This window comes from Pieris napi, chromosome 9 (genome assembly GCF_905475465.1).
Source record: "Pieris napi chromosome 9, ilPieNapi1.2, whole genome shotgun sequence".
NCBI classification, from domain to species: domain Eukaryota; kingdom Metazoa; phylum Arthropoda; class Insecta; order Lepidoptera; family Pieridae; genus Pieris; species Pieris napi.
The window spans coordinates 13181481-13207714 of NC_062242.1; positions in this window are offsets into that span (position 1 = coordinate 13181481).

Genomic DNA, 26234 nt, shown 5'->3' on the forward strand with positions numbered 1-26234 from the left:
TTCCCGGTGGCTTGGAAGACGGGACGACTGTGTCTCGTGCGGAAGGAGGACCGCCCGGCGGACAGTTCGGCGGCTTACCGCCCTATTGTCCTTTTGGACGAGGCGGGCAAGGCGCTGGAGTGGGTCGTGGCGTCTCGGTTGTGCCGGCACCTCTCTGTTGAGGGGCCGGATCTGAGCGAGGCACAGTACGGCTTTCGGGCGGGTCGGTCGACGCTAGATGCTCTTCGGGACCTGAGGTCTCACACCGGTGGGGTGGTTAGCGGGGGTGGAAGGGCATTGGCAGTATCATTAGATATTGCCAATGCCTTCAATAGTCTCCCTTTTGGCGTGGTTGGAGAGGCCCTTGAATTTTTTGAGGTCCCTCTGTATCTGCGCCGGATAGTGGGGGACTATTTTGCGGAGAGACGGATCGTGTACTCCAATAGAGAGGGCACGGTCTGTTACCACCCTGTGCGGTGTGGGGTACCTCAAGGCTCGGTCCTAGGGCCACTCCTGTGGGACATGGCCTACGATTGGGTATTGCGGGGCGCGCTTCTGCCAGGATTGCGCGTCTTCTGCTATGCAGACGATACCCTCGTAGTGGCCAGTGGGGCAAGCTATGGGGAGGTGGCTCGACTTGCAACGGTTGGCACCTCCCTTACTGTTAGACGGATAGGGGCCCTGGGACTTAGGGTGTCTCTCGATAAGACGGACGCCCTATTGTTCCATGGCCCTAGGAATGGTCCACCTCCTGGGGCGGTCCTGATGGTGGAAGGAGTAAGGGTTCCGGTGTCGTCCAAGATGAAATACCTTGGTCTCGTCTTGGACGGTCGCTGGAACTTTGAGGCCCACTTTAAGGCTCTCGGGGGGAAGTTAGTGGGGGCAGCGGGGGCGCTAGCAAGGCTTCTGCCTAATATTGGGGGCCCTCAGCAGAGTGTACGGAGGCTGTACTGCGGTGTCATACGCAGTATGGCCTTGTATGGGGCCCCAATATGGGATGATAGGCTGGGGGCGAAGAACCGCGCCCTGCTCAGGAGGCCGCAGCGAGTGATGGCGGTTCGGGCAGCTCGCTGCTATCGGACTGTCTCATTCGAGGCGGCGTGCCTGTTGGCGGGGACTCCGCCCTGGGAGTTCGAGGCGGTGGCCCTAAGTGGCCTGTATCGTCTCAAGTGTGAGACGAGAGCAGATGGCCGATGGGCCGAATTGGTCGGACCAGCGAGGAGGCAAGCCAGGGAGGACACCTTTAATAGGTGGGCCCATGATCTGGCTATGCCAAGGGCGGGTTTAAGAACAGTGGAGGCGATTCGCCCATTTTTACGGGAATGGGTGAATCGTCCGGGTGGGGCTGTGTCCTTTCGGATGGCGCAGATGCTGTCCGGGCATGGGTGCTTCGGACGGTTTCTGCACAAGGTGGCGGGACGGGAAATCCATCCCATCTGCCACCATTGTGGCGCCCCGGAGGACACGGCGGAGCACACCCTGGCTGAATGTGCCACTTGGTCGAGGCAACGCCACGACCTAGTGTCGGTCATCGGGACGGACCTCTCGCTACCGAGCGTTGTTGCAGCAATGCTTGGTAGCCAAGAGGCATGGCGAGCGGTAGCTTTCTTCTGTGAGCGCGTTTTGCTGCAGAAGGAGGCTGCTGAGCGTCAGCGGGAGGTGTGTGGCGATGGCCGGAGGGGTTGTGCTCGGCGAGGGCGTGGCGTGGGCGCGGGGGCTGGACGCGAAGAGCGTACGCCCAACAGCGTTCAGCTGCGCCGTCGTTGAGCCCTTATGCGGACATATTCGCCTGAATTCCCTGGGTTGAATGCCTTGTGCGACCCCCGGGGAATTCAATGCGGTGCCAGATGTCATTCATTCAGAATGGATGTGTCTGGCACTGCAGGTGATATGGAGGGCCTAGGAGGAATTTTTAGTGGGTCGGGTTTCTCCCCTCTGGTTAGCAGAGGGATAAGAGATAACCATCCCCACAGTCCCCGCGGTAGCGACTGCATACGCCCGCGGGCCTGCAATTGTGCATTTTAACCTCCTTCATAAAAAAAAAAAAAAAAAAAAAGGTTAGGTTAGGTTAGGTTAGGTTAGGTTAGGTTAGGTTAGGTTAGGTTAGGTTAGGTTAGGTTAGGTTAGGTTAGGTTAGGTTAGGTTAGGTTAGGTTAGGTTCCCTGGGTTGAATGCCTTGTGCGACCCCCGGGGAATTCAATGCGGTGCCAGATGTCATTCATTCAGAATGGATGTGTCTGGCACTGCAGGTGATATGGAGGGCCTAGGAGGAATTTTTAGTGGGTCGGGTTTCTCCCCTCTGGTTAGCAGAGGGATAAGAGATAACCATCCCCACAGTCCCCGCGGTAGCGACTGCATACGCCCGCGGGCCTGCAATTGTGCATTTTAACCTCCTTCAAAAAAAAAAAAAAAAAAAAAGGTTAGGTTAGGTTAGGTTAGGTTAGGTTCTAGGAGGAATTTTTAGTGGGTCGGGTTTCTCCCCTCTGGTTAGCAGAGGGATAAGAGATAACCATCCCCACAGTCCCCGCGGTAGCGACTGCATACGCCCGCGGGCCTGCAATTGTGCATTTTAACCTCCTTCATAAAAAAAAAAAAAAAAAAAAAAAAAAAAAAAAAAAAAAAAAAAAAAAAGGTTAGGTTAGGTTAGGTTAGGTTTTTTTTTTTTTTTTTTTTTTTTTTTTTTTTTTTTTTTCCTTTTAATTGTTAGTAGGCCTACCATCCCCGGCGACTAACGCCCCGGGGCCGAGGAAGCTAAGCTAAAATACAGCTTGAAGTCTTTATTGGAGTAAAACAAATATATACATTGGTTGTGGATTAGGTGGTTGAGGGTTGGTTTTGCTATTTGATACAATTCTTTTCCCTCAACCACCTGAACAGAGTCCACGTCTTAAAACTAGTAATTATATAAAAAAAGTGAAAGTGAAATATTAACAGGTTATTTTGTGCTTAAATAAGTAGGTTGATACAATAAAATTTTTAACAACAAAGTAGTAGATAAAAGTGGTTATATAATTATTAAAGTAACAGTTATGTTTATTATTATATAGGTATTAGGAATTAAACGCGGGTAGGTTGTTGAGGGTCGGTTCTGCTATTAGATACAATAACCTTCCCTCAGCCGCCCAATTTAAGTCCGCTTCCTAATACCTACATTAAACATAACACAAACAAAATTTAGAACTAAAGTAAAATAAAAATGTAAAAAATACACACTGGAATGAATAAGACAGTTGTTATAGAATTAAGTTTAAACAGTTAGGCTTTAATAATGTGCCTGTAAATGACCATGATGGTGTTTGGAGTTGGACACGGGTAGGTTGTTGAGGGTCGGTTCTGCTATTAGATACAATAACCTTCCCTCAGCCGCCCAATTTAAGTCCGCTTCCTAACACCAACATTAAACATAACACAAACAAAATTTGGAGTTAAAGTAGAATAAAAATGTAAAAATACACAATGGAATGGAATAAAACAGTTGTTATAAAATTGAGTTTAAACAGATAGGCTTTAATAATGTGCCTGTAAATGACTGTGCCGGTGTTTGGAGTTGGACACGGGTAGGTTGTTGAGGGTCGGTTCTGCTATTAGATACAATAACCTTCCCTCAGCCGCCCAATTTAAGTCCGCTTCCTAACACCAACATTAAACATAACACAAACAAAATTTGGAGTTAAAGTAAAATAAAAATGTAAAAATACACAATGGAATGGAATAAAACAGTTGTAATAAAATTGAGTTTAAACAGATAGGCTTTAATAATGTGCCCGTAAATGACTGTGCTGGTGTTTGGAGTTGGACACGGGTAGGTTGTTGAGGGTCGGTTCTGCTATTAGATACAATAACCTTCCCTCAGCCGCCCAATTTAAGTCCGCTTCCTAACACCAACATTAAACATAACACAAACAAAATTTGGAGTTAAAGAAAAATAAAAATGTAAAAATACACAGTGGAATGGAATAAAACAGTTGTTATAAAATTAAGTTTAAACAGATAGGCTTTAATAATGTGCCTGTAAATGACTATGTTGGTGTTTGGAGTTGGACACGGGTAGGTTGTTGAGGGTCGGTTCTGCTATTAGATACAATAACCTTCCCTCAGCCGTCCAATTTAAGTCCACTTCTTAACACCAACATTAAACATTACATAAGGAAAAATCAAAATTGCAGTAAAAATAAAAATACACAACAGAATGGAATTAAACCATTTGATATAGAGCCAAATTTAAACAAGTGAACATAGGGAAGTTTTACATTTGCTTAGAGTTATATTAAAATAAAATTACCCAGTGAAATGGGATTAAACTTATAATAAAAATAAAAATGGAATTAATATTATAATTTATGTTTAGTACAGATGGTATTAGCACAGTAAAGTATGATTTAAATAAAACAACAATCGTAAAAAAAAAAAATCTAAGTTAATTATTTAAGTATAATATATAATAATTGTAAAAAGTTTAAAAGGTTATAGATGGAGAGAAATGACTATATACATTTTTGTACGGGTGAGGGTGGATTACTTGCCGATAAATTGTTAAATGTGAGTGTAAAATATAAGATATAAACATTTTGAAGGCTTTGATAGAGCACACGAGGTTTGAGAAGGGTTGTGTTGTTTAATAAGGGGTAAGGATTGTGAATGTTTTCGTGTTTTGTGTAGATAAGTGCCCCATAAGAGGTGCAGCGTGTAAAGGTCGTCGTGAATTTAGTAGTTTTTAGTTTGTAAGAGGTTTTGTGTAGACAGACAAATGCCCCAGTGCAAGTGCTGCGCGTTGAGGTCGCTGTTAATGTGAGTGTTTAATTCAATGTGTAATTGTGTTGTTTAATATGAAATTAGTGTTTTGTGCATGTTTTAAATGTAGTTAATTTTTGCCTCAACGCGGGCCCGCATGGCTGTAACTTTGGGGCACTTGTCTGAGTCGGCGCGGTGTAGGGTGCCAGTGTTGGTGTTAAATTGTTGGTTGTGTTCGGCGCAGTTGGTGCAGTTGTGTACTTCGGCCTTGCACTCCGCAGTAGGGTGGTGAGCGGAGCATTTGGCGCATGTGGGTGTGGTATTGGGGCAGCGGCTCTTTGTGTGTCCGAAATTTAGGCAGTTTTGACACTGCCTAAATGGTGAGAAGTTGTCGCTGTGGACCCGCTGCATCCCTATGTTAACTCTGCCTAGGTCGGCGAACGCCTTCCAGGCAGAGGGTGTTGTGTTTAGAACCGCGTTGTACAGTGTAGTGTTTCTGTTATTAGCAATGAATTTTACAGTGAATGTGTGCTTAGCTAGTGTGGTGTTCTGGTCTTTTATTGTTTTAATGAGTTCGAATTCAGGTATTGTTTTCTTTATGCCTTTTAGTATAATCATTGGGTCTATGCGCTTTTCCTCTTGGGTGTTTATTTTTGTGTTTTTTTGTAGTCGTGTGAGCGTGTGTAGTTTATGCTCTTCTCTTTCGAAAACGAGTTTTATCTTGTGTTTAGATAGCGGGGTGACCTTTAAGGGGGCGTATCCGCCCTCTCTGAAATTGACTGTTCTACTAATTTGTGTGAGTATCTGTTCTGCTGTGTCGAGACCCTCTCCAGACACGATGATGGAAGGCCCTGCAGGGGGTTTGGGGGTGGCGGCGGCCTTAGCGTAGGATTGATGAATATTACGCGGGTCCGCCGACACTGGTTGTATCTCCGACGGCGCGGGTTTAGGGGATTCCTTTAGAACCCTGGTGTGTTCCTGCAAGGCCTTATTCGATTCATCGAGTAGTCGAGAGTGAGCCTCGAGTTTTTGTATTAGTTGTGTGGTGTGTATTTGTGTATCGGTTGGCGGTGTACTCGTTGGAGGTGTAATCGTGGCTTTGGTTGCCTGTGGAATGTGCGGTGCGGGGGCGGGAGGGTTGGGGCGGGTGGTAGGTGAGGGGTCAATGAGGCTGACTACTCCGAAGAGGCCTTCGATTGCCTCTGTGATTGCAGTTTTTAGTTCCCTTTTTAAGTTGCGGGAGTCAGCGAGAGCTTGTAAGCCTGTCTGCCTATATTCTTTGGCCATCTCCATGTGAGCCGACTCGGATGGGCATTTATCGCGAGTGAAGGCTGGGCTCAACATCTCTACCAAGGTCCGTCTTGCTGGAGTTGAGGACGTAGAGGGAGTAGAGGCTTTGTTTGTTGGTTTGGGTGGAGTTCGGGGTAACATTTTGCTGGTGGAGGGTGAGGGGGGGTGAGGGGGGGCTGAAATGTGGACAGGTGTATTCACCTCTTCGAGCTGAGTCGTTTGATACCCAACTCGAGGGGGTGGGGGTGGGGGGGAAGATTTTGTCAGGGTGGGGGGTAAAAACCTGTATTGTGGGGTGGAGGGGGGTTTTTGAGAGGAACACTGTACACTATCAAATAGAGCTCGCCGAGCCGGTTAAAATTAGGTTAGGTTAGGTTAGGTTAGGTTAGGTTAGGTTAGGTTAGGTTAGGTTAGGTTAGGTTAGGTTAGGTTAGGTTAGGTTAGGTTAGGTTTTTTTTTTTTTTTTTTTTTTTTTTTTTTTTTTTTTTTTTTTTAAATGCACCTAATAGGCCTACCTTCCCCGGCTACTTTATCGCACAGGGTCGTTGTCTAAGCTAAACTTCCATCATTTCTATCATCCTTCCTCAAAATAATTGACACACAGCTTTATTTTTTATTAGGGTTTTACACATATTATCAGTATCACAGTTTCAGTTACATTTTTTATTATCCTATTTTTATCTTTTTCTTTACTCTATCTATTTATCTTTACATTTCTATCACAGTCAGTCTCTTATTTTCCTACTTTTATCTATATCCTTACATTAATTATTTTCAACACATTCCTATCCAGAGACGGGGCCCGCGACGCAGGCGGCTTTTACTTTTCCGTGAGTATTCTTATAATACTCATTGGCAAGTGGGCGCCGGCCGCCTCGCGGTCCCCGCCCCGGCCTTACTCTCATTGAACTTAGCTGTTCTTTTGGTAATTTTTTGGCAAAGATCCTCCAGGTGCGATCTGTTACAGACTAGCATGTCGGGCAGTCCCTGAAGACTAAGCGACATGCCCGTCATCTGTTCCAGGTCGCATCTGGAGGAGGCAAAAATGGGGCACTCCAGAAGTAGGTGTGGGATGGATTGTTCCACCCCACTCTCACATTCGCAGTCAGGTTTTTCTTTCAGCCTGAAACGGCACAGGTACTCGGCAAAGGGCCCATGGCCTGTGAGGACCTGTGCCATCCCGGGACTGAATCTTTTCTCTCGGATTTGTTTATGTGCCCTTGTAATATTTGGCAGGAACAATTTGGTTATTCCCCCTGTTATCCCTTCCTTATATCTTCGATCCCATTCTTCTATAGTTTTTCTTCTCACTTCTTTCCTGATGTATGAGAGCGGGTACTCTACGTGAGCTGCTTTGACTTTCGAGGTCTCCGCAGCGGCTCTCGCGAGTTCGTCCGCCCTCTCATTCCCCTCCGTGCCGACGTGCGCTTTCGCCCAGTGGAGCTTAATATTCTGGCCCTTTTTAAGGCTCTCCACCAGGTGTCTGCGGATCTCGACTACTCGGGGGTTTCGAGAGCGTCCGCCCGCAATCGCCTCGAGCGAAGACCGCGAGTCGCTGCAGATGTTCACGTCAGTACCCGCTATCATCGCCTCCCTCACTGCACCGACGAGAGCCGCCAGCTCTGCTTGATATACGGTGCAGTAAGGGGCCATCTTTATCTTTTTCCATTTTCGCTCTCTTCCTCCTTCCCATTTCGTCCATGCTGCCCCTACTCCTTTCTCCGTCTTACTACCGTCTGTGTAGATAGCTGTTGTGTCGTCATTTTGTATTAGGCCAGGGTCAGTTGTGATGGCGAAGCTTATCTCCGGTTTTTCCGCGGGATGGGGTTGTTCTAAAGCAGGTACGGCTCGCTCAATCCGGTCTCCTTCGCGTATGAACGGAGACGACCCCCTTCTGGCCTCAAACATCGCGGCGGCTTCTTCCACCCTGAGGTCGAGGGGCAGTATCCCCGCCAATAGCGTCGCGGAATTTAACGATGCCGTCCTGTAGGTCTTTGCTATTTTCTGTGCAAAAGCCCTCTGCACCGTCTCCAGTTTTTTCTTCGTGCACAGTTTCTTAACTGTCGGTGCCCAGGCTGCCGACGCGTACGTAATTATCGGCTCTATGACGGCTTGGTATACCTGGTGTACCATGTCTCCCGTCATTCCCCATTCCAGCTTCGCCATTCTAGCTACTTTTTTATGAATATCCGCCGCTTTTCTTGTGACATTTTGCACATGCTTGTTAAACGTTAGCCCTTCGTCTATAGTCAGCCCCAGTAATTTAATTTCCTTCTCTAATGCTATGTCCTGTCCATTCATTCTTATTCTTGGGGTATCGAACTTCAATCTTCGCGTCAGGACCATTGCTTTGGTTTTTTGTGGCGCGAAGTTGAGCTTGTTCTCGATACCCCACTTCCTCACATACTCGAGGGCAACGTTCGCTCGGTTTTCGATGGAGTGCGTGTCCGTTCCGCTGAACATCAGCACAACATCGTCTGCGAAAGCTTGTGCGTATGTCCCATCCTCTTCTAGTTCGACCAGTAGTGGGTCGAGCAAGATGTTCCAGAAGGTGGGGCCGCTAATCGAGCCCTGAATGCATCCCTTTTCAGGTTGCCTCACATGCTCTCTGTTTGCGTAGCGGACCACCACCCTCCTGCCTTTAAAGTAGTCTTCCACTACCAGCCTTAGTTGCTTGGGACAGTCCTTCTTTGCTAGTTGGTACTTGATCGCTGGCCACCATGCGTTGTCGAAAGCCCCCTCGATATCTAGCGACACCATCAGCACTATTTCCTTGTTATTTATGTGGCTCCTCGCTTTTGTCAAGATATCGTAGAGGGCATCCTCCGTGCTTTTCCCTGGCATGAATCCATACTGCCTCCTGCTCATCCTGGGGAGTAGGCTGTGTCTGATCCTGTTGATGATCACCTTTTCTAGGATCTTCCCCATGACTGGCAGGAGACCTATTGGGCGGTAGGATTTGGCGGCCGCGTAATCCTCCTTTCCTGGCTTCCTCAGTACCACTATCGTGCATTCCTTCCATAGATCAGGGAAGCATCCCACTTCGAGGCATTTATTGAAGATGGCCAAGGGAACCTCCGGGTTCGCCGTGATAGCTGCGCAGCAGATATCCGCAGTGAGTCCGTCGGCCCCCGGGGCCTTCCTCGGGTTGAAGCTTCTAGCAGTGCTGATGAGCTCCGCCATTGTGATTGGCACTTCATCAGCGCTACTTCCCTGCAAGCTGCTTGTCATTTCCTCTACCGTTTTCCTCATTTTTCGATGGATGTCATCATCCATCTCGCAATTATCAGGCGGGAAGAATTTCCGTGCCAGCAGCTGCACCGATTCTTCGGAGTTCAACGAAATGCCCTTCTCTATTAGCGTGGTGTCTTCCCTGATCCCTTCCGCCTTTCTTATTATTTTATATATCCTGTCCCATAAGCTTTCCCCTTCTTGCTTCGTACAGAGTTTTTTCCACCCTTCCTTTTGAGCCCTTTCGATCTCTTCTTCATAGGTCTTTTTTGCCTCCAGGTAGGCGTTTACTACGCACTCTCTCCTCCTGGGAGCTGCGTATGAGATCCTTTTCTTTTTTCTTGTCATATCCTTTTTTAGGGCCTCTATTTCCTTGTTCCACCAGGGTGGATCGAAGCTTTTCTTCCTTTGTTTTACTTTGGGGATATGTTTTTCAGCGGCTTTTATTATTAATTTCGTGTAATCCTTTACTATGTTATTGACCCCGGCCTTTGTGTCCTGTCCTTTTATTGTTTCTATGTCCAGTCCTAGATGTGTCAATTCCATGTTTATCTTGTCTCTAAATTCCTCCCAGTCTGCGTTTTTCGTATTGAATTTGCGGGTTGTCTTCGGTAGGTTGTGCGTTTGGGGTTTTTGAAGGGCTGTAGTCATAAAAATTGTGTTGTGGTCAGAGCTAGTGATGGAAGTATCAACCCACCATCTCGTTACCTTACTGAGGAGGGCCGTTGTGCATACTGTGATGTCCACTGCACTCGTGTATCTACGGCCCCCTCTTACGGTGTCGAAGGTGGGTGTGTTGCCACAATTTAAGATGCTCAGCCCCTCTTCGTCAAGGAACCCTCGTAATTCCCTTCCTCGTGTGTCTTCGTTTCGGCTCCCCCACCATTCACTCCATGCGTTCACGTCCCCTCCAATCAGTACCATCTTGGTTTTTAGTTTTTTCGTGACGCTTCCTAGTTGTTCGAGGTATGGTCCGATGGGTTCATCGCCTTCGAAGTACACTGAAATTACCCCTATTTCCCACTGGTCCGTTCTCAGGACGGCAGCCACTATGTTTTCCGTGATAAGTGACTTGTCTTGAAAGACTTCTATATGTTCGTCGAAAACCAGTATCGCCGCCTTCACCGGTTTCTCCCCAGTGGGTACGCACTGCACTACTCTGTACATAGGGCTTTCTGCCATCTGTTTACTGGCCCCTATGTACGGTTCCTGGAGTAGTGCTATTTTCACGTTTCTACCGCCCGCTTCTTTTATAAACTCCTGGATCGCGATTCTCTTTTTTCTAAGGTTCGCTTGTGCCAGGAGAAAGCCGGTAATATTGTTGGTGCCCTCGGCTTTTTTAACAATACGCGTAGCTTAGCCTCGCCGCCTTGTCCCACCCCTGCCGGGTTGGACAGCTCTGGCTGAAGGCTCCGTGCTCCGCGTTTCTTCCCTTAGTGTCTTTGCAGTTTATGCAGCTGGGAGGCTTTCCATCCTTGTGGATCTGGCAATCCGCCCTCATATGGGCTCCTCCACAGTGGCTGCACACCTCGGTCTCCTTTTTACAATGTCTTCGGGTATGTCCGTACCCCAGACACATAGTACATTGGACCAGAGGGGATTGGTCCTCTACCCAAACCCTCTGCAGGTCCACGTGTATCCTGCCAGCCAATGTTAGAGCTTGCCAGAGTTTAGGCGTGACCTGCAGGACCACGTGGCTCTCCAGAGGGTTCCTTGCCTTCCTCCTGTACTTTTCTGTTATATCTAGGTCCCGTTCCTCCAGGTGTGCAGTCACATTTTTGTTTTGGTTTTTGATGGCCCGGGTAATGTCTTCTGTCGTGTTGCAGGACAGGAGATTTTTAATTTTAATTAACGGGTTTTTATTTAAGGTGTCCTTCACCATCATTTCTTCCCCTAATTTTTCTTTGATTTTATTCCTTTCCTCCTCCGTCCTGCATCCCACTACGACCTTCCCGTCCCTGGCTCTTCTTATTTTTGCTACCTGCCAGCCTTCTTCTTTTGCATTTAACAGATGCCGGATGTTCTGCATCGTGTCCTCTGCCGTGTCTGTCGCACTCTTAGGCGCCACAACGACAGAGTGTAGCGTAGGTTTCTGTCCTCCCGGGCCTTCTTTTCGATTTTGGCCCTGACCGAGATTTTCCTTCGTCGCTTCTGCATACGACCTCATTTTCCTTTCCCAGATGTTGTGCCTTTCTATTTCTCTCTTTTCTTTTTCCTCCAACTCTTTCCTAATCTCGGTCAGGATGCTTTCATTTTTCTGTTTTGCCAGATCCTCCATATTTTTTCTAAATTTTTCCAATTTCTTATTCTCCATTTCCATTCTTTCTATTTGTTTGTGTAGCTTTTCGTTTATATCTATTTTTGCTTCATTTTTCTGTTTGGGTGTTTGTTGTTGTGGGTTCCTCTGTATCTCCTCTTCGGCCTCTTTGACTATCTGGTACAGCCGCTTGACAGCTGACTGTACCCCTGTTTTAATATCCGTTTTTATGTTCCTGGACTCCGCCAGGTGCGCCATTGCCTTCAGATAGCAGTTTTTGGCTTCTTTTTCCCTGGCCAGAGCGGGAGCAGGAGACTTACCTCCTCCACCCGCCCCGGTCAGGGAAGCCTCTTTTGCCACCTTTGGGGCCTGGCTAGAGGCCTCCTCCCACTTATCGATGCTGCACCTGATGGCAGGCGCCGATGACTGACTTTTCGGTGGAGTACGTAGACCCAGCATTTTGCCTATTAGGAATTGTCAGTGGTAAAATTTAACGTTCAATTGAGTACTTAGTCTAAGGTCTACCCCCAATAGGGTGGTAGCCGTGTCAATAATATATTATTTAAATACAATAATTTAAATTATCCAATAAAACTTATTCTAGGGTCTACTCCCAATAGGGTAGTAGCCGTGTCAGTAAATTATTATTTATATACAAAATTTAAATCTACAATAAAACTTATTTTAGGGTCTACTCCCAATAGGGTAGTAGCCTTGTCAGTAAAATATTTTTATATACAAAATTTAAATCTACAATAAAACTTATTTTAGGGTCTACTCCCAATAGGGTAGTAGCCGTGTCAATATAATATTATTATTATACAATTTTTGAAATATACAATAAAACTTATTCTAGGGTCTACTCCCAATAGGGTAGTAGCCGTGTCAGTAATTATTATTTATATACAATTTAAATATACAGTAAAACTTATTTTAGGGTCTACTCCCAATAGGGTAGTAACCGTCAATTAAAACTTAGCCTACTTTCTTATCTAACTTAAAACTAGTGTCTTTTCCCAAAAGGGAAAAGGCAGTCAATAAAGCTATATGTTTCAGGTCCTCGGGAAGGGCTGGTATAATTTAGAAATAAAATACGCGCGCTGGACCGTCCGCCCTAGTCGACGATGTGTGTGTGTGTGTATAAGTGTGGTGGTCAGGTGACTCCCCTCTTTGAGTGGAGTCAAATGAGCCGTCACACTTAGTGTTTATGGTGTTTTGTGTGTGTGTGTGTGTGTGTAAGTCACTTGTGTGTGTGTGTAGTTAGGTGCGGTAGCTATAAAAAGACTCCCCTCTTTGAGTGGAGTCGTTTGAGCCGTCGCACCTGTATGTTGTTATTTTGATGGGTGGTCAGGCGGACGTGTCCGTGGGTTAGGTGCGTTTTTTATATATTTATATTCCCCTAATTTGTCCAAACTTGCTAAGTATACGTATACTACGTATACAAGTCCGCTGCCAAAATTGCCGAAAAACGCACCGTTTTCGAGTTATTAACTGCCAAAAGATTTTAATATTTCAAAAGTTTTAGAATTTTTTAATAAATTTAATAAATTTTGAAAATTTGGAATTTAAAAATTTTGAATTTCGATCCTGGTAGGGGCGGGCCAGGCGGACAAATCCAATATATTAATATATATTAATATATTGATCTGCCCTTAAAAACGCGAAAAAACCAACCGTTCCCGAGATATTTGTGTTTTCTTCCTGGTTTCTTCCCGTCGCTGCAGCTCCGCTCGGGTTGGTCCGATCTTCTGGTTCGAACCGTCGTTAAGTTCAGCTCGCAGAGGGCTATCCAACGACGTATCGCACCTTTCCAGAAAATTCGGATTTCGCCGACCACGTGCCACGTGGTTTTTGGGTTTTTATGTCGTAACTTTTTTATTTTTGATGGTAAAAATCCTTGCGACCCTTCAACAGACGCGTCTTCGTGAGTTCTATCGAGTGACGTTATTTAAATTGGGGGTCACCGCTTTAGTTTTTAAGTTTTTGAGCTTTAAGTTGTTTTTTATTAGGTTATTTTTGGTTTTTCAGTTATATAATTTTTTCCCCAAGGCATATATTTTGGAAAAATATGTCAATCGACTCGACTCGATGAGCCGCGTCTTTTGGTGTATAGCACTTGTGGGGGACGGCTCTGATTCTCCGACCAGTGGTCACGCCCCTTTTTTATTTTATTTAAATTTCTCAAAAACCTTTATCCGTAAAAATCCAAGATTGGTGTCAAAAGATGCGGCTTAGCAAGGCGCATCCAGCGATGCGAAGAACAGCACAGGTCACCGATCAAATACGGGCGTCGCACTCACTTTTGTCACTGTTTTTTCACTTTTTTGTTGTTTTTCGAACTTTTTAGTCACTTATATTCACTTTCTATTAGACAATATTTATATATTTAGATTCGCCGTCGCGAGACGCACAAAATGATATATCGCGCTGTTTATTTCGCGACAAAAATCCTATTTTTGGGATTTTTAGTTTGCGGAGCTAAACGGTTTTGCTGCTTACGCGACGGCGGTTCGACTGCGACTGGTTAGGTTAGGTTAGGTTAGGTTAGGTTAGGTTAGGTTAGGTTAGGTTAGGTTAGGTTAGGTTAGGTTAGGTTAGGTTAGGTTAGGTTAGGTTAGGTTAGGTTAGGTTAGGTTAGGTTAGGTTAGGTTAGGTTAGGTTAGGTTAGGTTAGGTTAGGTTAGGTTAGGTTTTTTTTTTTTTTTTTTTTTTTTTTTTTTTTTTTTGCACCTAATAGGCCTACCTTCCCCGGCTACTTTATCGCACAGGGGCGTTGACTAAGCTAATCTTTCCTCTTTTCTTTCGTCCATCCTCTAAATAATGTACAACACAGCTTTATTCTTTATTAGGATTTTACACCTATCAATATCACAGTTCCGGTTACACTTTTTATTATCCTACTTATATCTATCTCCTTACTATCTATTTATCTTTACATTTCTATCACAGTCATTCTTTTATTTACCTACTTATATCTATCTCCTTTCATTATTTATTTTCTACACATTCCAATCACGAGACGTGGCCCGCGAGGCGGGCGGCTTTCACTTCTCCGTGAGTATCCTCATAATACCCATTAGCAAGTGGGCGCCGGCCGCCTCGCGGTCCCCGCCCCGGCTTTACTCTCATTGAACTTGGCTGTTCTTTTAGTAATTTTAAGGCAAAAATCCTCCAGGTGCGATCTGTTACAGGCTAGCATGTCGGGCAGTCCCTGAAGACTAAGCGACATGCCCGTCATCTGTTCCAGGTCGCATCTGGAGGAGGCAAAAATGGGGCACTCCAGAAGTAGGTGTGGGATGGATTGTTCCACCCCACTCTCACATTCACAGTCCGGTTTTTCTTTCAGCCTGAAACGGCACAGGTACTCGGCAAAGGGCCCATGGCCTGTGAGGACCTGTGCCATCTCGGGACTGAATCTTTTCTCTCGGATTTGTTTATGTGCCCTTGTAATATTTGGCAGGAACAATTTAGTTATTCCCCCTGTTATCCCTTCCTTATATCTTCGATCCCATTCTTCTATAGTTTTTCTTCTCACTTCTTTCCTGATGTATGAGAGCGGGTACTCTACGTGAGCTGCTTTGACTTTCGAGGTCTCCGCAGCGGCTCTCGCGAGTTCGTCCGCCCTCTCATTCCCCTCCGTGCCGACGTGCGCTTTCACCCAGTGGAGCTTAATATTCTGGCCCTTTTTGAGGCTCTCCACCAGGTGTCTGCGGATCTCGACTACTCGGGGGTTTCGAGAGCGTCCGCCCGCAATCGCCTCGAGCGAAGACCGCGAGTCGCTGCAGATGTTCAGGTCAGTACCCGCTATCATCGCCTCCCTCACTGCACCGACGAGAGCCGCCAGCTCTGCTTGATACACGGTGCTGTAAGGGGCCATCTTTATCTTTTTCCATTTTCGCTCTCTTCCTCCTTCCCATTTAGTCCATGCTGCCCCTACTCCTTTCTCCGTCTTACTACCGTCTGTGTATATAGCCGTAGTGCTGTCATTTTGTATTAGGCCAGGGTCAGTTGTGATGGCGAAGCTAATATCCGGTTTTTCCGCGGGATGGGGTTGTTCTAACGCAGGTACGGCTCGCTCAATCCGGTCTCCTTCGCGTATGAACGGAGACGACCCCCTTCTGGCCTCAAACATCGCGGCGGCTTCTTCCACCCTGAGGTCGAGGGGCAGTATCCCCGCCAATAGCGTCGCGGAATTTAGCGATGCCGTCCTGTACGTTTTCGCTATTTTTTGTGCGAAAGCCCTCTGCACCGTCTCCAGTTTTTTCCTTGTGCATTGTTTCTTAACTGTCGGTGCCCAGGCTGCCGACGCGTATGTTACTATCGGCTCTATGACGGCTTGGTATACCTGGTGAACCATGTCTCCCGTCATTCCCCATTCCAGCTTCGCCATTCTTGCCACTTTCTTGTGTATATCCGCCGCCTTTCTCGTGACATTTTGCACATGCTTGTTGAACGTTAAGCCCTCGTCTATCGTCAATCCAAGTAGTTTTATCTCCTTCTCCATTCCGATGTCCTGTCCATTCATTCTTATTCTTGGGGTATCGAACTTCAACCTCCGCGTCAGTACCATTGCTTTGGTTTTTTGTGGCGCGAAGTTGAGCTTGTTCTCGATACCCCACTTCCTCACATACTCGAGGGCAACGTTTGCTCGGTTCTCGATGGAGTGCGTGTCCATTCCGCTGAACATCAGCACAACATCGTCTGCGAAAGCCTGTGCATATGTCCCATCTTCTTCTAGTTCGACCAGTAGTGGGTCGAGCAAGATGTTCCAGAAGGTGGGGCCGCTAATCGAGCCCTGAATGCATCCCTTTTCAGGTTGCCTCACATGCTCTCTGTTTGCGTAGCGGACCACCACCTTCCTGCCTTTGAAGTAGTCTTCCACTACCAGCCTTAGTTGCTTGGGACAGTCTTTCTTTGCTAGTTGGTACTTGATCGCCGGCCACCATGCGTTGTCGAAAGCCCCCTCGATATCTAGCGACACCATCAGCACTATTTCCTTGTTTTTAATGTGGCTCCTCGCTTTTGTCAAGATATCGTAGAGGGCATCCTCCGTGCTTTTCCCTGGCATGAATCCATACTGCCTCCTGCTCATCCTGGGGAGTAGGCTGTGTCTTATTCTATTTATGATCACCTTTTCTAGGATCTTCCCCATGACTGGCAAGAGGCCTATTGGACGGTAGGATTTGGCGGCCGCGTAATCCTCCTTTCCTGGCTTCCTCAGTACCACTATTGCACATTCCTTCCATAGATCAGGAAAGCATCCCACTTCGAGGCATTTATTGAAGATGGCCAAGGGAACCTCCGGGTTCGCCGTGATAGCTGCGCAGCAGATATCCGCAGTGAGTCCGTCAGCCCCCGGGGCCTTCTTCGGGTTGAAGCTTCTAGCAGTGCTGATGAGCTCCGCCATTGTGATTGGCACTTCATCAGGACTACTTCCCTGCAAGCTGCTGGTCATTTCCTCTACCGTTTTTCTCATTTTTCGATGGATATCATTATCCATCTCACAATTGTCAGGCGGGAAGAATTTATGTGCCAGCAGCTGCACCGATTCTTCGGAGTTCAGCGAAATGCCCTTCTCTACTAGCGTGGTGTCTTCCCTGATCCCTTCCGCCTTTCTTATTATTTTGTATATCCTGTCCCATAAGCTTTCCCCTTCTTGCTTCGTGCAGAGTTTTTTCCACCCTTCCTTTTGAGCCCTTTCGATCTCTTCTTCATATATCTTTTTTGCCTCCAGGTAGGCAGTTATTACGCACTCTCTCCTCCTGGGAGCTGCGTATGAGATCCTTTTCTTTTTCCTGACCATGTCTTTCTTAAGGGCCTCTATTTCTTTGTTCCACCAGGGTGGATCGAAGTTTTTCTTCCTCTGTTTCAATTTGGGGATATGTTTCTCGGCGGCTTTTGTTATTGATTTTATGTATTCCCTTACTATGTTATTGACCCCGGCCTTTGTGTCCTGTCCTTGTATCGTTTCAATGTCCAGTCCTAGATGTCTCAATTCCGTGTTTATTTTTTCTCTAAATTCCTCCCAGTCTGCGTTTTTAGTATTGAATTTGCGGGTTGTCTTCGGTAGGGTGTGCGTTTGGGGTTTTTGAAGGGCTGTAGTCACAAAAATCGTGTTATGGTCTGAACTAGTAATAGAAGTATCAACCCACCATCTCGTTACCTTACTGAGGAGGGCCGTTGTGCATACTGTGATATCTACTGCACTCGTGTATCTACGGCCCCCTCTTACGGTGTCGAAGGTGGGTGTGTTGCCACAATTTAGGATGTTCAGCCCTTCCTCTTCAAGGAACCCTCGTAGTTCCTTTCCTCGTGTGTCTTCGTTTCGGCTCCCCCACCATTCACTCCATGCATTCACGTCCCCTCCAATTAGTACCATCTTGGTTTTTAGTCTCTTCGTGAAGCTTCCTAGTTGTACGAGGTATGGTTCGATGGGTTCATCGCCTTCGAAGTACACTGAAATTATCCCTATCTCCCACTGGTCCGTTCTCAGGACGGCAGCCACTATGTTTTCCGTTATAAGATTTTTGTCTTGTAGGACCTCGATGTGCTCGTCGAAAACAAGTATCGCCGCCTTCACCGGTTTCTCCCCAGTGGGTACGCACTGCACTACTCTGTACATAGGGCTTTCTGCCATCTGTTTACTGGCCCCTATGTACGGTTCCTGGAGTAGTGCTATTTTCACGTTTCTACCGCCCGCTTCTTTTATAAACTCCTGGATCGCGATTCTCTTTTTTCTAAGGTTCGCTTGTGCCAGGAGAAAGCCGGTAATATTGTTGGTGCCCTCGGCTTTTTTAACAATACGCGTAGCTTAGCCTCGCCGCCTTGTCCCACCCCTGCCGGGTTGGACAGCTCTGGCTGAAGGCTCCGTGCTCCGCGTCTCTTCCTTTTATTCCTATACAGTTAACGCAGCTGGGAGGTTTACCTTCCTTTTGGATCTGGCAATCTGCCCTCAAATGGGCTCCTCCGCAATGACTGCACACCTCGGTCTCCTTTTTACAATGTCTGCGGGTATGTCCATACCCCAGACACATAGTGCACTGGACCAGAGGGGATTGGTCCTCTACCCAAACCCGCTGCAGGTCCACGTGTATCCTACCAGCCGATGTTAATGATTGCCAAAGTTTTGGCGCGACCTGCAGGACCACGTGGCTCTCCAGAGGGTTTCTTGCTTTCCTTCTATACTTCTCCACTATGGTCAGGTCCCGTTCCTCCAGGTGTGCAGTCGCGTTTTTGTTTTGGTTCCTGATGGCCCGGGTGATATCTTCCGTGGTGTTGCAGGACAATAGATTTTTAATTTTTATAAGAGGGTTTTTATTTGACGCATCTTTTACTTCCATTTCTCTTCCTAATTTTTCCTTAAGTTTACTCCTCTCTTCCTCCGTCCTGCAGCCCACTACAACTTTTCCGTCTCTGGCTCTCCTTATTTTTTGAACTTGCCATCCTTCCTCCTTCGCGTTTAGTAGATGACGGATGTTTTGTATTGTATCCTCTGCCGTGTCGGTCGAACTCTTCGGCTCCACCACGACAGAGTGCAGCGTAGGTTTATGTCCCGGGCCTGCTTTCCTATTTTGGTCCTGGCCGAGATTTTCCCTTGTCGCTTCTGCGTACGACTTCATTTTCGCTTCCAGGATGTTATATCTTTCTTTTTCTCTCTTTTCCTTCTCGTCAAACTCTTTCCTAATCTCGGCCAGGATGCTTTCATTTTTCTTTATTGCCAGATCCTCTATTTCTTTCCTGCATTTCTCCAGTTTTCTGTTTTCCGTTTCCAATTTTTCAATCTGTTTGTCTAGTTTATCGCTTAGTATTTCTTTTTTCCCTTTTGGTGTTGGCTTTTCTTGGTTTTTCGGCGACTCCTCTTCGGCCTCCTTTACTAGTTGGTACAGCCGTTTTACGGCTGTCTGTACCCCGGTTTTTATGTCCGTTTTAATATTTCTGGACTCCGCCAGATGTGCCATTGCCTTAAGGTAGCAATTTTTGGCTTCTTTTTCCCTGGTTTGAGCGGGAGCAGGAGACTTTCCTCCTCCACCCGCCCCCGCCAGGGGAGCCTCTTTTGCCACCTTCGGGCCCTGGCTGGAGGCCTCTTCCCATTTATCTATACTTCGTCTTATACCAGGCGCCGATGTTTGGCTTTTGGGTGGAGTTCGTAATCCCAACATTTTGCCTATTAGGTTTTGTCAGTTATTAAAATCAAGGTAGTTCAATAAAAGTACTACGCTATTTTCAGATTTTTAAAATTAATAACTTAATCTAGGGTCTACTCCCAATAGGGCAGTAGCCGTGTCAATAGCAAATAATTTCTATGTACAATTATTAATTTCTTAATATTATTACTTATCCTAAGGTCTACTCCCAATAGGGCAGTAGCCGTGTCAGTTCACAGTAATAAATTTTTATTTACAATTATATTAAAATATTAACTTAATATTAGGGTCTGTCCCCAAAAGGGTGGCAGCCGTCAATTTGTCAAAAATTGTTTAAAACTTATCCTAAGGTCTGTCCCCAATAGGGTGGCAGCCGTCAAAATGTCAAATTTCTAAACTTAACCTAAGGTCTGTCCCCAATAGGGTGGCAGCCGTCAACTTATTCTAATTTTTGAGCCGGTTGTCACAGAAAATTTTTTCCCGACTCTATGTAGAGTCGTCTCTACCACCCAGTCTGATTGGGCTTCTTTAGCCCTTTTGTTTGATATGTCTTTTACTAAAATCGGTTCAGTAGTTACCGAGATATAGCGTTTTTAAATTATTCAAGATGGCGGACAAAATGGCCGCCAATCTGTAAAATTGTCGTATCTCTGTAAGATTTAGTCGGAGGAAGGTGCGGTTTTCACAGTCGTGATAAGCGCCCCACGCCCGACTTGTCAAGTGAGAAAACTGGGTTTGTAGAGTCGACTCTACTTTTTTACAATTTTTAAACTCTATCCTGCGGAGCGAAGTCTGGCCTTTTAAAAGTTGAGAGTCTCGCCGAAATCGGACAACCCGATCCAGAGATATCAAATTTTTTAAATTTTCAAGATGGCGGACAAAAATGGCCGTCAATATGAAAAACGCCTCTAGCTCCGGTGTCCTTGCTCCGATTTCGTCGCGGTTTTCTCTCAGCTGTAATATTTTCTTTACCTATTTTAACTAGGGGAAAAATAATTTTGAAAAAGAGGTGGGGATGGGGGTCCTAAGGGAAGGCTTTAATAAAAGTGGAATATCTATAATACTATTAGGTTTTTAAGGCGTAATTCGCTTCACAGGGTTGTATTTTCCTAATTAAATTTACAAAATTTAGTTATTCTTATGAAATACTCGAGAACGGCCAGAGGGGGGGAGGTTGCGGGGTGAATTCTTGGGGGGGGGGAATTTTTTGCCTAAATATTTGTCTAATCAGTTGGAACAAGGCTTGTATACATAAATGTATACAAGTCTGCCGTCAAAAATCCCGAAAACAGCACCGTTTTTGAGATACGGGCGTATAAAGATTTCCGGTTTTGAAAAATTTTTCGAATTTTAGGGATATTTGCAAATTTTGAGTTTTCGAAATTTTTAAAATGTTATATTATAAACCTAAGCCCCGCAATCATTACCAGTATATGGATATATATCCATATACTGGGGTGACGTTAAAAATGCCCTATCTCCTACCGTTCCCGAGTTATTCCCGGTTTTTTGATAAAACTATTCCCGTCGACTTTTCTCTTCAGCTGCTGGGTCGATTTCAATTTTTGAAGCGGCTTCTTGTAGAACTCGACGAGAGCTATCGAACGATGTGTCGCACGTCTTCTTTATCCCACGGGAACACCGACCACGTGCCACGTGGTTTTGCGGTTTCTTCTTTGCTGCTCTTTGGTTCGTGGCCGGAAAAATCCGTGCGACCCCTCAAAAGACGCGTCTTTTTGTGCTCTATCTGAATGTGATTTTTAATTTTGGGGTCGCCGCTTTGGTTTTTTAGTTATTTAATTAAAAGTAATTTTTTCTAAGGTTATGTATGATTTTGCTTTTTAAAATTTTTTCCTCTGAGCCGATTTTTTACCACGATACGTCAATCTTCTCGCCTTTTTAAGACGCGTCGTTTGGTATATTGTTCTTTTGGGGGGCGGCCCTATTTCGCCGCCTTGTGGTCACGCCCCTTTTTTATTTTATTAAATTTTCTTCCGTACCTTTTCGCGGAAAAATCCAAATGATGCGTCAAAAGATGCAGCTCGTTGAGACGCATCTAACGATGCTAAGAACGGATAGGGTTACCGATCTAGATCGCGCACCGCACTCACTTTTAAACAGAAAATTTTGTATTTTTGGGGTTTTTTGCACTTTTCTCCACTGTTTTCCAACTTTTCACTTAAGATGTATATATATTCGATATCGCCGTCGCGAGACGAACAAGATGATATATAGCACTCTTTAATTCGCGATAAAAATACTATTTATCGGATTTTTTGAAGGCGGAGCTAGCTGTTTCGTGACCGTTCAAGTCCGCGGCTCAACTGCGACTGTTGTTTGTTAGGTTAGGTTAGGTTAGGTTAGGTTAGGTTAGGTTAGGTTAGGTTAGGTTAGGTTAGGTTAGGTTAGGTTAGGTTAGGTTAGGTTAGGTTAGGTTAGGTTAGGTTAGGTTAGGTTAGGTTAGGTTAGGTTAGGTTAGGTTAGGTTAGGTTAGGTTAGGTTAGGTTAGGTTAGGTTAGGTTAGGTTAGGTTAGGTTAGGTTAGGTTAGGTTAGGTTAGGTTAGGTTAGGTTAGGTTAGGTTAGGTTAGGTTAGGTTAGGTTAGGTTAGGTTAGGTTAGGTTAGGTTAGGTTAGGTTAGGTTAGGTTAGGTTAGGTTAGGTTAGGTTAGGTTAGGTTAGGTTAGGTTAGGTTAGGTTAGGTTAGGTTAGGTTAGGTTAGGTTAGGTTAGGTTAGGTTAGGTTAGGTTAGGTTAGGTTAGGTTAGGTTAGGTTAGGTTAGGTTAGGCTAGGTTAGGTTAGGTTAGGTTAGGTTAGGTTAGGTTAGGTTAGGTTAGGTTAGGTTAGGTTAGGTTAGGTTAGGTTAGGTTAGGTTAGGTTAGGTTAGGTTAGGTTAGGTTAGGTTAGGTTAGGTTAGGTTAGGTTAGGTTAGGTTAGGTTAGGTTAGGTTAGGTTAGGTTAGGTTAGGTTAGGTTAGGTTAGGTTAGGTTAGGTTAGGTTAGGTTAGGTTAGGTTAGGTTTTTTTTTTTTTTTTTTTTTTTTTTTTTTTTTTTAATTGATAGTAGGCCTACCACCCCCGGCGACTTACGCCCCGGGGCCGAGGAAGCTAAGCTAAAAATACAGCTTGAAGTCTTTATTGAATAACAAGAAATATATACATTGGGCGTTAATTAGGCGGTTGAGGGTTGGTTTTGCTATGGGATACAATTCTTTTCCCTCAACCACCTGAACAGAGTCCGCGTCTTAAAAACTAGTGATTATTTAAAATGATAGTAAAATTTTAACAAGTTATTTGTGCTTAAATAAGTAGGTTGACACAGAAAAAAATTTTTTACTACTAAGTAGTATATCTAAGAGTGGTTTTATAATTATTTAGATAACAAATTGTGTTTATAATTATGCAGGTAATAAGAATTGAACACGGGTAGGTTGTTGAGGGTCGGTTCTGCTATTAGATACAATAACCTTCCCTCAGCCGCCCGATTTAAGTCCGCATCTTAATACCAGCACTTAACATTGCACAGAGAAAAGTTACGATTATAGTAGTATAAAAATATAAATGCACAGTGAAATGGAATTAAACTGTTAATATAAAACTAGATGTAAACAAAGGTGGGCTTAATTAATGTGCTTATAGATAACTATGCGGGTGTTTAGAGTCGAACACGGGTAGGTTGTTGAGGATCGGTTCTGCTATTAGATACAATAACCGACCCTCAGCCGCCCGGTTTAAGCCCGCTTCTTAACACCAACACTTGATATTACACAGAGATCAGTTAGAATTGTAGTAAAATAAAAATAAAAATGCACAGTGAAATGGAATTAGAATTAAATAGTTGATATAAAACTAGATGTAAACAAGGGTGGGCTTAATTAATGTGCTTATAAATAACTATGCGGGTGTTTAGAGTCGAACACGGGTAGGTTGTTGAGGATCGGTTCTGCTATTAGATACAATAACCGACCCTCAGCCGCCCGGTTTAAGCCCGCTTCTTAACACCAACACTTAATATTACACAGAGATCAGTTAGTATTGTAGTAAAATAAAGATAAAAATACACAGTGAAATGGAATTAACAGTTTATATAAAACTAGATGTAACCAAAGGTGGGCTTAATTAATGTGCTTATAAATAACTATGCGGGTGTTTAGAGTCGGACACGGGTAGGTTGTTGAGGATCGGTTTTGCTATTAGATACAATAACCGACCCTCAGCCGCCCGGTTTAAGCCCTCTTCTTAACACCAACACTTAATATTACACAGAAATCAGTCAGAATTGTAGTAAAATAAAGATAAAAATACACAGTGAAATGGAATTAAACAGTTAATATAAAACTAGATGTAAACAAATGTGGGCTTGATTAATGTGCTTATAAATAACTATGCGGGTGTTTAGAGTCGGACACGGGTAGGTTGTTGAGGATCGGTTTTGCTATTAGATACAATAACCGACCCTCAGCCGCCCGGTTTAAGCCCTCTTCTTAACACCAACACTTAACATTACACAGAAATCAGTTAGAATTGTAGTAAAATAAAGATAAAAATACACAGTGAAATGGAATTAAACAGTTAATATAAAACTAGATATAAACAAAGGTGGGCTTAATTAATGTGCTTATAAATAACTATGCGGGTGTTTAGAGTCGGACACGGGTAGGTTGTAGAGGGTCGGCTCTGCTATTAGATACAAAAACCGACCCTCAGCCGCCCGGTTTAAGCCCTCTTCTTAACACCAACATATAATATTACACATAGTAACAATGATAAAAATAGGAAAGTTTTATAATTACACATACAGTTGATATACGGTTAAACCTGAACAGGGGTAATCTATAGTGAAAATGAATCCTAATATTAGAATAATGCGTAACTAGTTACACAAACGAGATTAAAAGTATTATCATTCAGTGAAGTAGAATTATATAAAAAATATAAAATTGTAGTAAAATAAGAATGTACAATAAAATGGGATTAAACTTATAGTAAAATAAAAATGGAATCAATATATTAAATTATGTTTAGTACAAATGATATTAACACAGTAAAGTGGGATTTAAATTTCCTATTTAATGAAAAATAGATAGAATAAATTTGAGATTAAGGTCTAACATAGGTTAGTAGTATTAAGTAATTGAATCGAAGTTAAGTTAAATATTAAATGTTGGGTATTATAATTGTAAAAAGAGTAAAAGGTAATATATGAATAGAAGTAACTTTATACATTTTGTACGGGTGAGGGTGGATTACTTGCAGATTAATTATTAAGTGTGAGTATAAGATATAAAATATCTTTGTTAGCTTTGATAGAGCACACGAGGTTTGGGAAGGGTTGTGTTGTTTAATAAGGGGTAGGGTTGTGGTTGTTTTCGTGTTTTAGTGTAGGTAACCTAGAGGAGGTGCAGCGTGTAAAGGTCGTTGAAAATTTTGTCGTTTTCGATTTTAAAGGAGGTTTTGTATAGGTAGACAAATGCTCCAGTGCGAGTGCTGCGCGTTGAGGTCGCAATTAATGTGAGTGTTTAATTCAGTGTGTAATTGTGTTGTTTAATATGAAATTAGTGTTTTGTGCATGTTTTAAATGTAGTTAATTTTTGCCTCAACGCGGGCACGCATGGCTGTAACTTTGGGGCATTTGTCTGAGTCGGCGCGGTGTAGAGTGCCGGTGTTGGTGTTGAATTGTTTGTTATGTTCTGCGCAATTGGTGCAGTTGTGTACTTCGGCCTTGCACTCCGCTGTAGGATGGTGAGCGGAGCACTTGGCGCATGTGGGTGTGGTGTTGGGGCAGCGGCTCTTTGTGTGTCCGAAATTTAGGCAGTTTTGACACTGCCTAAATGGTGAGAAGTTGTCACTATGGACCCGCTGCATCCCTATGTTAACTCTGCCTAGGTCGGCGAACGCCTTCCAGGCAGAGGGTGTTGTGTTTAGAACCGCGTTGTACAGTGTAGTGTTTCTGTTGTTAGCAATGAATTTTATAGTGAATGTGTGATTAGCTAGTGTGATGTTTTGGTCTTTTATTGTTTTAGTGAGTTCAAACTCGGGAATTGTTTTCTTTATGCCTTTGAGGATGATCATTGGATCAATCCGTTTTTCCTCTTGAGTGTGTATTTTTGTGTTTTTTTGTAGTCGTGTAATCGTGTGTTGTTTATGCTCTTCTTTCTCGAAAACGAGTTTAATCTTTTGTTTTGACAGTGGGGTGACTTTTAAAGGGGCGTATCCGCCCTCTCTGAAATTAACGGTTCTACTGATTTGTGTCAGTATCTGTTCTGTTGTTGTGTCGGGACCCTCTCCGGACACGATGATGGAAGGCCCTGCAGGGGGTTTGGGCGTGGCGGCGGCCTTAGCGTAGGATTGATGAGTCTTATGCGGGTCCGCCGACACTGGTTGTATCTCCGGCGGCGCGGGTTTAGGGTATGCCTTAATAACCCTGGTATGTTCCTGCAAGGCCTTATTCGATTCATCGAGTAACCGAGAGTGGGCCTCGAGTTTGTCTAACAGTTGTTGTTGTGTGGTGTCTTTAGTTGGTGTAACTGTTGTATTGGTGGCCTGTGTCGTGAGGGGTTTGGGAGGGGAGGGGGTGGAGGGGTCGAGCATGGCGATGACTCCAAAGA